Here is a 12141-nt window from a genome sequence, read left to right as displayed (position 1 = left end):
CCCTCAGCCAACAACACACAAGCATGGCTAGCCGAATCCTCGGGTGCCCTCCATACCAACAACTTCCGGGGGAGTTTGATTCATTATTTTGTGATTTGATCATGGAGTGGGCATTCTGATTACCAGTCCCTCTCATGTAAGGACAAGTGAATAAACAATCATCATGAGAATAACCCGCTTAGCATGGAAGATACTGACCACCCTATGTCGCTTCATGAGCGGTACGGGCACACAAAACAGATGCTTATTTGAATGTTTAGAGGTCGCACATGCAAATTTACTTGGAATGGTAGGGTAATACCGCATATAGGTAGATATAGTGGACTCATCTAGAACAACTTTGGGTTTAAGGATTTGGACGCACAACCAGTATTCCCGCTTAGTACAGGCAAGTGCTAGCAAATAGATTGAGAAGCGACCAGCTAGAGAGCGAAAACGGTCATAAACATGCATTGAGAATAATTAATATTGAATACGAACATGAGTAGGATATCAACAACCATGAACATAAATATCGTGGAGGCTATGTTGGTTTTGAGTCAACTACATGCGTGAACATGTGTCAAGTCAAGCCACTCAAATCATTCAGATGAAGATACCATACTATCATACTATATCATCACCATTTTAATGCATGTTGACACTCAAGATAAATCATTACCCACTCCTAGCTATTTAAGCATGGCGTGAGCAACTATAATCTCTAATTTTCATCTGAAACATGTTTACTCATAATAATACCAAATCAACGATGAGCTCAACATATTTACAAGAACAAAAACAAGAGGAGTTCATACCAGCTTTTCTTCACCTCAATTACTTCATCAAATCATTGTCATTACCGCCTTTCACTTTCCCGACCGAATGATATGAAAATATTAATAGTGCAAGTATGTCGTGGACTAAGCTGGAATCTGCAAACATTTTACTCAAAGGAGAAGACAAGGTAATATGGGCTCTTTGTTAGATCAACAATGATGCATATGCGAGCCACTCAACGTGTTCATCGTGATCTTCTCCTTACTACAACTCAAAGAAAAGAAAATAATTTCAGAGAAACACACTAAAATATTTTTGGTGTTTTTGTTTTTCTTGAAGAAAGCAAATTTAACAAAGGGAAAAACGAAAAATGAGAAAAACTATTTACACGAGAAAGCTCCCAACAAGTAAAAGAAGAACGTGAAATCTTTTCGGGTTTTCTTTTTTATACTACAAACTACTAAACAAGAAAGAGAAACTGAAAATAAGAAAGAAATATTTTTGGATTTTCCAAGTTTTTCAAACACACAAGAAGAAAGAGAAAATAAAACTAACATGGATATAGAATGAAAAAGGAGCAGAGGGGCAGTACGCAGGAAGGCGGAGAGCGAGATGGGAAGCACGGATGCGCTTGCACCCCGCATAGGTAGGCTTTCTGACCAACACGGTGGTTATCGAGGCGCCGTGGGAAGTGGAGCATCCCTGTCCTGTTGTGCTGCCACACGTCCCTGCCTGGGCCCGACAATCTTTGGCCCTGCATTGTTTCGCTCCTCAACGGGCAGAATGTGCGCGCCACGGGCCCGGGGGCGACTGTCGCCCTAGTGGGAACCATGGTACCACGGGCCACCTGCCTACAGCCCAGAGAGGGTCCCTTGGCCCAACTCACGGGGGCAGCCCACCAGCAGACACCGCGAGCAGGCAGCCTCGTGAGGGCCATGCCCCATGAGGCGTTTCCTCCCATGAAGGATTTCGTCAAGATACCATCATGGCAAGCGTCCTTGTGAGGCCTCCTTGGCGAGGCACCCTCCTATGAGGCCTCCGGAGGAGCCACGTGATGTGGGCGTGGCCCATCACATGGATGACATCGTCTTGGCAGGCGCCAGCCTGCGCGGCCAGGACAGTTTCCCCTTCAATGCTAAGGGAGAAGCCATGCCAACCTTCCCCCAAAGCAAGTCCCAAAGGCCTCTTTGGTGATAGAATACCAATACGATTGCACAGCAGGACGAAGGTCATCCTGGAGCCCCTATCGCATCATGAATAATTACTTTGGCAGGCGAAGACCGCCTTTTGTTAGGAGAAGCACTGGCGCATGTCCCCTTTCAAATTACTACCCTATGGTAGTCCTTTCCCACTCATATTTTCGGGAAAGAGGCCCAATGCATCTATATAAGGGATAGGGCGGCCACAATAGAAAAGGATCGGCTCCTGCCAAACCCTAGCGCCATTGCTAAACCCAGAGAGCTCCGACTCATCTTGTAGCTCCAAGAGCATTGTCCACAAGAAATACAACCAAGCACGAGTAGGGCATTACACTGCACGGTGGGCTGAACCTGGGTAGCTTGCTGTGTCCTCATCATGCCTAGCTCGTAGCCTTGTAGATGCAAAGCCAGGCCCCTAGAGCTTGAACCAAGGTTTGGAGGATTTCCCGTGGCTCAGAATCAACTCCCTGACACTTTGCTTCACAAAGCTATACAAAATTCAAGGTGGGACTTATGGCATCATAGTGATCAACACTCTGATCACTATACATAGTTATCCTCGGTACTCATTCATACTCTTTACTCGTTCCCGTATTCTGGTGTTCCCATGACTAACACCTTTGTTAGTATGCGTGACCAGACAATGATGAACATGGGAATACCGATTTGAGCCAGAGTCAATCTCTCCAACGTCAGAGGAGCAAATGCAATCTTGACAAATAGAATACCACAACAAACTTTTCTAGTATACTCGAAAGCTACCTTTATAATCACCCAGTTATGGTGTGACTTTTTGATGTAGGGCGGAACCCTAGGGGCCGATCTTTCACGTTTGGAGTGGATCCTACGGGGAGAAACACGAAGAACGCGCGGAAGAACACGAGGAAATCACGGGGAGAAACAAGAGAATCACTCAACCGACAAGTATCAATCACACAAGGGCTAGATCACCAAACACATAAGGTAGCGCAAGATTCAAAATCAACAAAGGAAAGATACAAAGGTAGTCGTTCTTCTCCGTGAGGAGGTCTTGATTGTCTTCCCGTGAAGGGGTCTTGAATCGGCTTGGGGGATCTTCTCCGAAGAGGTCGTGAGCTCCGAGGAGAAGTAACCAAGTGGATGAGCAAGGCTCTCACACAAAATATGAGCTAAACCAATGCTAAGTCTCAAAGTGAGCAGGAGGAGTCCTATATATAGGCTAGGGGCGAAGGAGTACATGGGCTCAGCCCAACATGCGCGTGCAGGCGCTGGCTGGATGATCCGGGGGTGGAGCCGGATGATCCGGGCTGGTCCGGATGGTCCGGGTGGAGGCCCGGATGAGCTGGAGGCGCGGCTGGTGGCGCTGCAGGGCCGAATGTCCGGCTGGGGGTCCGGACGTCTGGGCAGGGTCCGGATGATCCGGCTTCAGGTGGGAGCTTCGGGTGCCTTTGGGGTGAGTTAGCCGGATCGTCCAGGTCGTGGTCCGGATCGTCCGGACTCTGTCCGGATCGTCCGGGCCGCCGTCCAGATCGTCCAGCCAGTCTGGGACTTGGTGCTTTTCCTCTCCATCTTCATGCATGTCCTCCGCTTCCGGTTCTCCTTGCTTCCTAGCTTCTTCATGGTTAACTCCTTGGTACCTGAGTATGCATAGCGTTTCCGTTTGAGGTAGTAACCATGTCTCATGTGAATCGAAAGGGAATTGTGAGAGGAGTGATGTCACCTCGGTTTCAAGAGCTCTTGCACGTGCTCGAGTCATGGGTCCAAGTGGTGTTGTAGGGGATGTAGATGCGTCCATGGGGATGATCATGGGATGCTCCGCATCATCTCCCCCCCCTTGGGAGAGATCCGACCTCGGATCGAAATCTTCATCACCATGGTAAGGCGAGAGGTCTTTAACGTTGAAGGTGTCGCTCACGTTGTACTTGTCGCTTGGTAGGTCGATCTTGTAAGCATTGTTGTTGTAGCGTGCTAACACCTTGAAGGGTCCATCGGCTCGAGGGAGAAGTTTGGACTTGCGTTCGTTGGGGAAGCGGTCCTTGCGAAGGTGTAGCCACACGAGATCGCCTATGTTGAAGATCATGGGTTGCTTGTTGATGTTGAGCTTGGTCACTAGTCATTGTACTTGGTGCTCGATGGTGTTTCTTGTATCCTCATGCATCTTCTTGATGTAGCTTGCTCATGCACTCACATCCATGTTGTTGCGCTCTTGTAGAGAAAGAGGTAGGATGTCCAATGGTGACAACGGGTTGAAGCCGTAGACGACCTCGAAGGGGGACTTGCCGGTCGTCGAATGTCTTGCACGGTTGTAGGCGTACTCGGCGATGGGTAGACATGCTTCCCACTCCTTGATGTTCTTCTTGATCAACACGCGAAGTAGAGTGGAGAGAGTCCGGTTCGTCACCTCTGTTTGGCCGTTGGTTTGAGGATGGTATGCGGATGAGAATAAGAGCTTGATTCCGAGCTTGGCGCATAGGGTCTTCCAAAAGTAACTCAAGAACTTGACGTCGCGGTCGGAGACGATTGTCTTTGGTACTCCATGGAGATGCAAGATTTCCCTACAAAAGAGATTTGCAACATGTGAAGCATCGTCTATCTTGTTGCAAGGGATGAAATGTGCTATCTTAGAAAACCGGTCCACAACAACAAACACAGAATCCTTTCCATTTTGAGTTCTAGGCAAACCAAGTACAAAGTCCATGCTAATGTCTTCCCAAGGTTGATAAGGAATAGGAAGAGGCATGTAAAGACCATGGGATTGAGCTTTAGACTTAGCTTTGCAACATGTAGAGCATCGGGTGGTGAAGCGTGAGACATCACGGAACATCTTGGGCCAAAAGTAGTTCTTGGAGAGCGTGGCGAATGTCTTGTCGCGTCCGAAATGTCCCATGAGTCCCCCTCCATGAGCCTCTTGCAAAAGGAGCAAATGAAGAGAAGACTCGGGAATGCATAGTTTGTTAGCTCTCATAAGATAGCCATCCTTGATGTAATATTGTTCCCAAGATGTATGCATCAAACATTTAGCATAAGGAGTTGCAAAAGATGGATCATTAGCATACAAGTCTTTTACGTGCTCAAAGCCAATAACATTCAACTCAAGTTTAGTGACAAGCGTGCATATGCGTGAAAGTGCATCGGCAACAACATTTTCCTTACCCTTAATGTACTTGATCACATAGGGAAAAGATTCAATAAATTCACTCCATTTGGCATGACGCATGTTCAACTTAGTTTGACCTTTTAAGTACTTAAGCATTTCATGATCGGTATGGATGACAAACTCATGAGGTCTAAGATAATGTTCCCAAACATGTAGTACACGCACTAAAGCATACAATTATTTGTCATAGGTGGGATAATTAAGTTGAGCACCGGAGAGTTTTTCACTAAAATATGCAATGGCTCGTTTTTCTTGCATCAAAACTCCGCCAATTCCGGTACCACTTGCATCGCAATGAACCTCAAAAGTTTTGTCAAAGTTGGGCAAAGCAAGAATTGGAGCATGAGTAAGCAAAGACTTGAGCTCATCAAAAGCGGTTGATTGCAAAGATCCCCAAACAAAAGGAGCATTCTTCTTACTCAAAGCATGCAAAGGAGCGGCAATTGTGCTAAAATCTTTCACAAAGCGACGATAAAAACCCGCAAGACCAAGAAAACTACGCACTTGTTGCAAATTGGTGGGTTGGGGCCAATTTTTAATTGCTTCAATTTTAGTTTCATCAACATGGACACCCTTGGAAGAGACAATGAAACCCAAGAAAACCACTTTGTCAACACCAAATGTGCATTTTTTTCATGTTGGCATAAAGACTTTCCTTGCGAAGTGTTTGTAAAACAGCCCTAACATGATTAAGATGTTCTTTCATGGTTTTGCTAAACACAAGAATATCATCGAAGTAAACCACAACAAAGACTCCAATATAAGGTCGAAGCACATAATGCATGAGACGCACGAAAGTACCGGGAGCCTCCGATAAACCCATAGGCATGACTAACCACTCATATAAGCCAAATTTTGTTTTGAAAGCAGTTTTCCATTCATCGCCCTCTTGAATGCGTATTTGGTAATAGCCACTTTTAAGATCAATTTTTGAGAAAAAGTTGGCTCCACTAAGTTCATCAAGCATATCATCTAAGCGAGGAATGGGATGCCTATAGCGAACAGTGATAGCATTTATAGGTCTACAATCGGAACACAAGCGGAAACTTCCATCGGGCTTAGGCACAAGTATAACCGGAACGGCACAATGGCTTAAGCTTTCACGTACATGACCGTTGGCGATTAGTTGTTGTACTTGCCGTTGAATCTCCTTGGTTTCTTCGGGATTGACACGGTATGGAGCTTTGTTTGGAAGTGGAGCTCCGGGGATGAGGTCGATTCGATGCTCAATGCCTCGTAGAGGAGGTAGACCCGGAGGTAGCTCATCGGGGAAAACATCTTGAAATTCCTGCAAAAGAGATTGAAACACCAAAGGTAGCTCGTGAATGGTGTTAGTTTTTGGTTCTCCATCCTTGCACACAATGACAAAGTGCATCACACTCGATGGGTTCTCACACACTTCTCTCATCTCACTTTTTGTGGCAAATAGTATGAGGTTTTTCTCTCTAGGCGAAGAGGCGCTCAAGTTTGGCTTGTGGCTCTCACTCACGTTTTGGTGGATGTCTTTTTGACTCTTCTCTCTATGGTGGTTAGCTTGCTTTTCGGCTATCACTTGACTAGGAGACATAGGTCGTAGTACATATTCCTTCCCTTTCATCTTGAAACTATAGTGGTTGGTACGCCCGTTGTGGAAGACACCACGATCGAATTGCCATGGTCGACCAAGAAGGAGGTGGCAAACGGTCATTGGGACCACATCACACTCCAAAGTGTCCTCATATGCACCAATTTTGAAGGATACTTGGACCGTATGCTCAACTCGTATAGTGCCGGAGTCACTTAGCCATTGAACCTTGTAGGGGTGCGGGTGTTTCCTCTTTACCAATTGAAGCTTGGAGCATAGTTCTTCACTTGTCAAGTTGTGGCAACTACCTCCATCGATGATGACCTTGACGGATCGTCCATTGATGCCAGCCTTTGTGTGGAAGATGTGGCATCGTTGGTCTTCTTCTTGTTGATGTTGAAGAGTCAAGACCTTGGAGACAACGAGAGGGGGGCTCGTATCTTCATCACAAAAGACTTGATCATCTTCATCCTTGTTCACGCGCCGGTCCATGGCCACTTGCTCAAGAGCTTCCATTTCATCTTCACTCATTGAGTCGTAGGTGCCATCATCGTTGAGGATCATGGTGCGCTTGTTTGTGCATTCATAGGACTTGTGGCCTCGGCCGCCGCAAGTGAAACACTTGAAGGAGCTTGTCTTGATGGTCTCATCGGTCAGAGTAGATGAAGAAGCACGCGGCTTGAAGTTGCTTGTAGTAGGAGGAAGACGACTTGAACTTGCCGAAGTTTTCTTGTAGCTTGACTTGTCGTTGTTGCTTGAAGAAGGCTTAGTTGATGTTGAAGTTGGAGTAGTTGTTGAAGCTTGGTTATTGGAGAAGCCGTAGGTCTTGGATGAGTACTTGGCGTACTTGAGTTCATCTTGCACTTGACGTTCCGCCTTTTTAGCTTGATGCACGAGCTCAATGAGGTTGGAGTAGGGTTGGAAGTCGGCGATCTTCTTGATGGGATGATTGAGTTCATTCAAGAATCATGCCATTGTTTGCTCATCATCCTCCGTGACATTGGCTCGAATCATGGCAATCTCCATTTCCTTGTAGTATTCTTCAACACTCTTTGTTCCTTGCTTGAGGAGTTGTAGCTTCTTGAAGAGATCGCGGTTGTAGTAAGTTGGTACAAAACGTGCTCGCATGACATCCTTCATTTGAGCCCAAGTTGTGATTGGAGGTTCACCTCTTGCTTGTCGGTGCTCAAGGACTTGTTCCCACCATATGAGCACATAGTCTTGGAACTCAAGTGATGCCATAGCGATCTTATTTTCTTCCTCATAGTTGTGCAAACGAAAGATTTTGTCGACCTTCAATGCCCATGAGAGGTATTCTTCGGGATCATTGCTTCCATTGAACTTGGGCATTGTGAATTTGAGCTTGCCATAGCGTTGCTCTTCATTGTTTTGTGGGCGATAGTGATGATGACGCCCTTGACGTGGAGGGTAATCATCCTCATGTTGCTCTTGGCGTGGAGGAAGTCCATGATCAACTTGCTCTTGTTGAACTTGAGGTTGAGGTGGAGCTTGACGAGCTTGTGAGGGAGCTTGTGTAGCTTGACGTTGGACACGCGGATGGTAGTTCCTCTCTTGGATTTCTTCTCGAAGGGCTTCCTCTTGATTGCGCCGTTCGCGATTGCGGTTGGCGATGGCTCGACTTGATGCTTGAAGGGCACGTTCCGCCTCAAGAGCTTGTGCTTCTCGTTGTTGTTGTTGAAGACGTTGAGCCTCGGCGTCTTGTTGCTCTTGGTGTAGACGCGCTTGTTCTTCTTCTTCTTGGCGACGAAGACGTTGTCGTTCTTGAGCTTGAGCAAACGCTACTTGGTTTGATTGAGGACGAGGGACTTGCTCATCGACTTTCTCTTGTGAGTGCTTGACGTGTAGCGGGTTGAGAGATGCATGACGGTCTTGACGCGCGGCTCGTCGAAGAGTGTTCGATGACGGTGTACTTGAGCCGGAGAAGGAGTCGTCGGAGTGTCGACTTGAGTGGCTCCGTCTTGAATATGACGATGTAGAAGGAGGACGGTTCACCAACAAAGCGCGGATCTCGTCCATTCTTGCATCATTCTCTTGCTTGTGCGCGTCGAGCTTGTTGTCGAAGTAGTCTCGTGTACGTTGCTCGGAGAGTCGCAAGTCGGTGGCGAGGTTGTCGATGCGTTCATTCATTGCTTGTTGCTCTTGATGCAACGCTCGTTGTGCACCAAAGAGGTGGCTCTTGGTGACATATGATGACATGTCGTCATCTTGCTCGATGAAGAGTGGGTTGGTAGAAGTACTTGGCCTATCCATCTATCCAAGCAAAAATGTGAGTGATAGAAAGAGAAGAACTTATACCAATGTACCTTTGACCAATGTTGATGATGAATCAAGTTCACTCAAATGCGGACAATGAAATAGCACTATTGGTACCAATTCTTGTCGGTTCTTACACCTACACAAGTAAAAGCTTATGGTGGAGCTTGGTTAGGATGGTGGCACAAAATTGATTGCAATCGTTAGTTTGACTCAAAGATGTTGAAAAAGATTTGCAAATTCGCAAATGCAACAAGTAGACCAAGCAAGTAGTTGAACACGGAAACACACACATAAATAAAATAATGGGATTGTGCAAACCAAAAATGAGCAAAAATGTGGAATCCACGAAAATGCTCTTGTTACACAATACTAGAGAGACGCTAGCACGATTGCACAATAGGCGGATACGGAGCTTGTGCACAACCTACTAGGCAAAAATGCAACGATCTCTATCCCAAGTATGCTATATGTATGGTATTTCGGTGCTATGATCCAAGATGATCTTATATGACAATCTTCATGTAGTATGATGCTATGGTTCTTGCTTATAAGTTGTTTGCTTATCTTTCCTCTTTGATTAAAAGCTTGGGTGGCTCTTTGACTTTTGAGCTCTTTTCTCATGCAATACTTCACAAACCAAGATAGCAATTTTGTATGCTATGACAACTTTGTGACACACAAGTTGATTCCAAGATATGCACCACGGTGGTATGGTATGTATGCTATGGAGTATGATCACTAATGTGCACAAGTCACGTTGCCGGCAATACTCAATGGCTAGTCTCGATGGGTAAGCTACGCCAAAGATGGGGTATGATGGTTATCAATGCAATTGCAAGGTATGACAAAGATGTCGTCGAAGTTACCGTCCGTAGCGAAGATGAGTAGTCGACGAAGATGAGCGTTGGTTATATTGATGTCGCACCGTACCTAGATAGCCGAAACACAATAGGACATGGGAAGTCACAACTCAAATTCTCGAACCCAAAGTCAAATGGTGGTACGGAGGTTGTGTCGTGGGATTTTGGCAGGTGGAAGTGGTGGTGGTTGAAGTGGGGAAGTATGTAGACGTAGGTGGTGGTGGTGGAGAACTGCAAAAATGCAGTTTCGGCAGAGGAAGCCGGATGATCCGGGCCAGGAGTCGGATGATCCGGGCGCGTCCGGATGATCCGGGTCAGGGTACAGATGATTCGGGCAGGTCAATCGTGGTCGGGAACTGCTCGGGATGAACTCGAAAACGGCGAGAATTTCGACGAATCCATGGATTTTGGATGGATTTCGAGGGGGAGAAGGTGGGGAAAAGCAAGATCCACAAGTTACACACCGAATCCACGGATCAAAATCAACAAATCATCATCAAAACCAACAAATCACAAAAAAATTGGGGCTATTTTTGGTGGGGATTTTCAGATTTAGGACGAAATCAACAAAATCAAGCTAGAAAACACGGGGTAGGGGCTCCAAAAACGTGATCAACGTGGCTCATGATACCAAGATGATGTAGGGCGGAACCCTAGGGGCCGATCTTTCACGTTTGGAGTGGATCCTACGGGGAGAAACACGAAGAACGCGCGGAAGAACACGAGGAAATCACGGGGAGAAACAAGAGAATCACTCAACTGACAAGTATCGATCACACAAGGGCTAGATCACCAAACACATAAGGTAGCGCAAGATTCAAAATCAACAAAGGAAAGATAAAAAGGTAGCCGTTCTTCTCCGTGAGGAGGTCTTGATTGTCTTCCCTTGAAGGGGTCTTGAATCCACTTGGGGGATGTTCTCCGAAGAGGTCGTGAGCTCCGAGAAGTAACCAAGTGGATGAGAAAGGCTCTCACACAAAATATGAGCTAAAACAATGCTAAGTCTCAAAGTGAGGAGGAGGAGTCCTATATACAGGCTAGGGGGCGAAGGGGTACATGGGCTCAGCCCAACACGCGCGCGCAGGCGCTGGCTGGATGATCCGGGGGTGGAGCCGGATGATCCGGGCTGGTCCAGATGGTCCGGGTGGAGGCCCGGATGAGCTGGAGGCGCGACTGGTGGTGGTGCAGGGCCGGACGTCCGGCTGGGGTTCCGGACGTCCGGGCAGGGTCCGGATGATCCAGACGGGGTCCGGATGATTCGGCTTCAGGTGGAAGCTTCGGGTGCCTTCGGGGTGAGTTAGCCGGATCGTCCGGGTCATGGTCCGGATCGTCCGGGCTCTGTCCGGATCGTCCGGGCCGCCGTCTGGATCGTCCGGCCAGTCTGGGACTTGGTGCTTTTCCTCTCCATCTTCACGCATGTCCTCCGCTTCCAGTTCTCCTTGCTTCCTAGCTTCTTCATGGTTAACTCCTTGGTACCTGAGTATGCATAGCGTTTCTGTTTGAGGTAGTAACCATGTCTCATGTGAATTGAAAGGGAATTGTGAGAGGAGTGATGTCACCTCGGTTTCAAGAGCTCTTGCACGTGCTCGAGTCATGGGTCCAAGTGGTGTTGTAGGGGATGTAGATGCGTCCATGGGGATGATCATGGGATGCTCCGCATCACTTTTGGAAACCCTAAAGCAACCATCCAATACCTAGGTATATCATATTCTCATGGTCTAGGGTGTAAATGAGAATTTAAAACTTATATGAAACTACTCACATTTGTCTCACAATATTTCATAAGTTGGGTCAAACCAATGCCATTGTCACCCTAACAATGTGTTATCACTATCATGTGCATCCTTATTACAATAACAATGTCCATTGTTAGGAAAACAAAATCATCAACAATACATGATCTAGCCTAGGGGCTGAACTAGGGATCTATTTGGTCCTTATTTTTCCACATGCAAATATGTTTTCCTCTGAATCCCACATTCAAGAACCATTGCAATTATAGAATAGAAATATAAAATTAGTTATGAACATAATAACTTGTAAAGATGTGAAACTATCCTCTCTCCTGTCATCACCATTACTTCATCTTCCATGATTTTCATGGTCTTCTTATGTCGATCAGCCTGAAATATCATACCATCACTAAAGAATACGAAGTGAATTTGATTCCTGTTATCCCTGGCACATGCCTCACACCTCTAAGCCCTCACTCAACTCCATCAAACATCCTAATTTTAATGTCACCTACTCCAGTAACATTGTAGCCCGATTCATCGCCAATATAGGCTAAATAAAATTCACCGGACTTATACGAAGAGAATGATACGTCTCCAACCTATCTATAGT

Source organism: Triticum aestivum, chromosome 6B (genome assembly GCF_018294505.1).
Source record: "Triticum aestivum cultivar Chinese Spring chromosome 6B, IWGSC CS RefSeq v2.1, whole genome shotgun sequence".
Lineage (NCBI taxonomy): Eukaryota > Viridiplantae > Streptophyta > Magnoliopsida > Poales > Poaceae > Triticum > Triticum aestivum.
The sequence above is the reverse complement of the archived record's forward strand: the minus strand, read 5'-3'. Positions refer to the sequence as shown.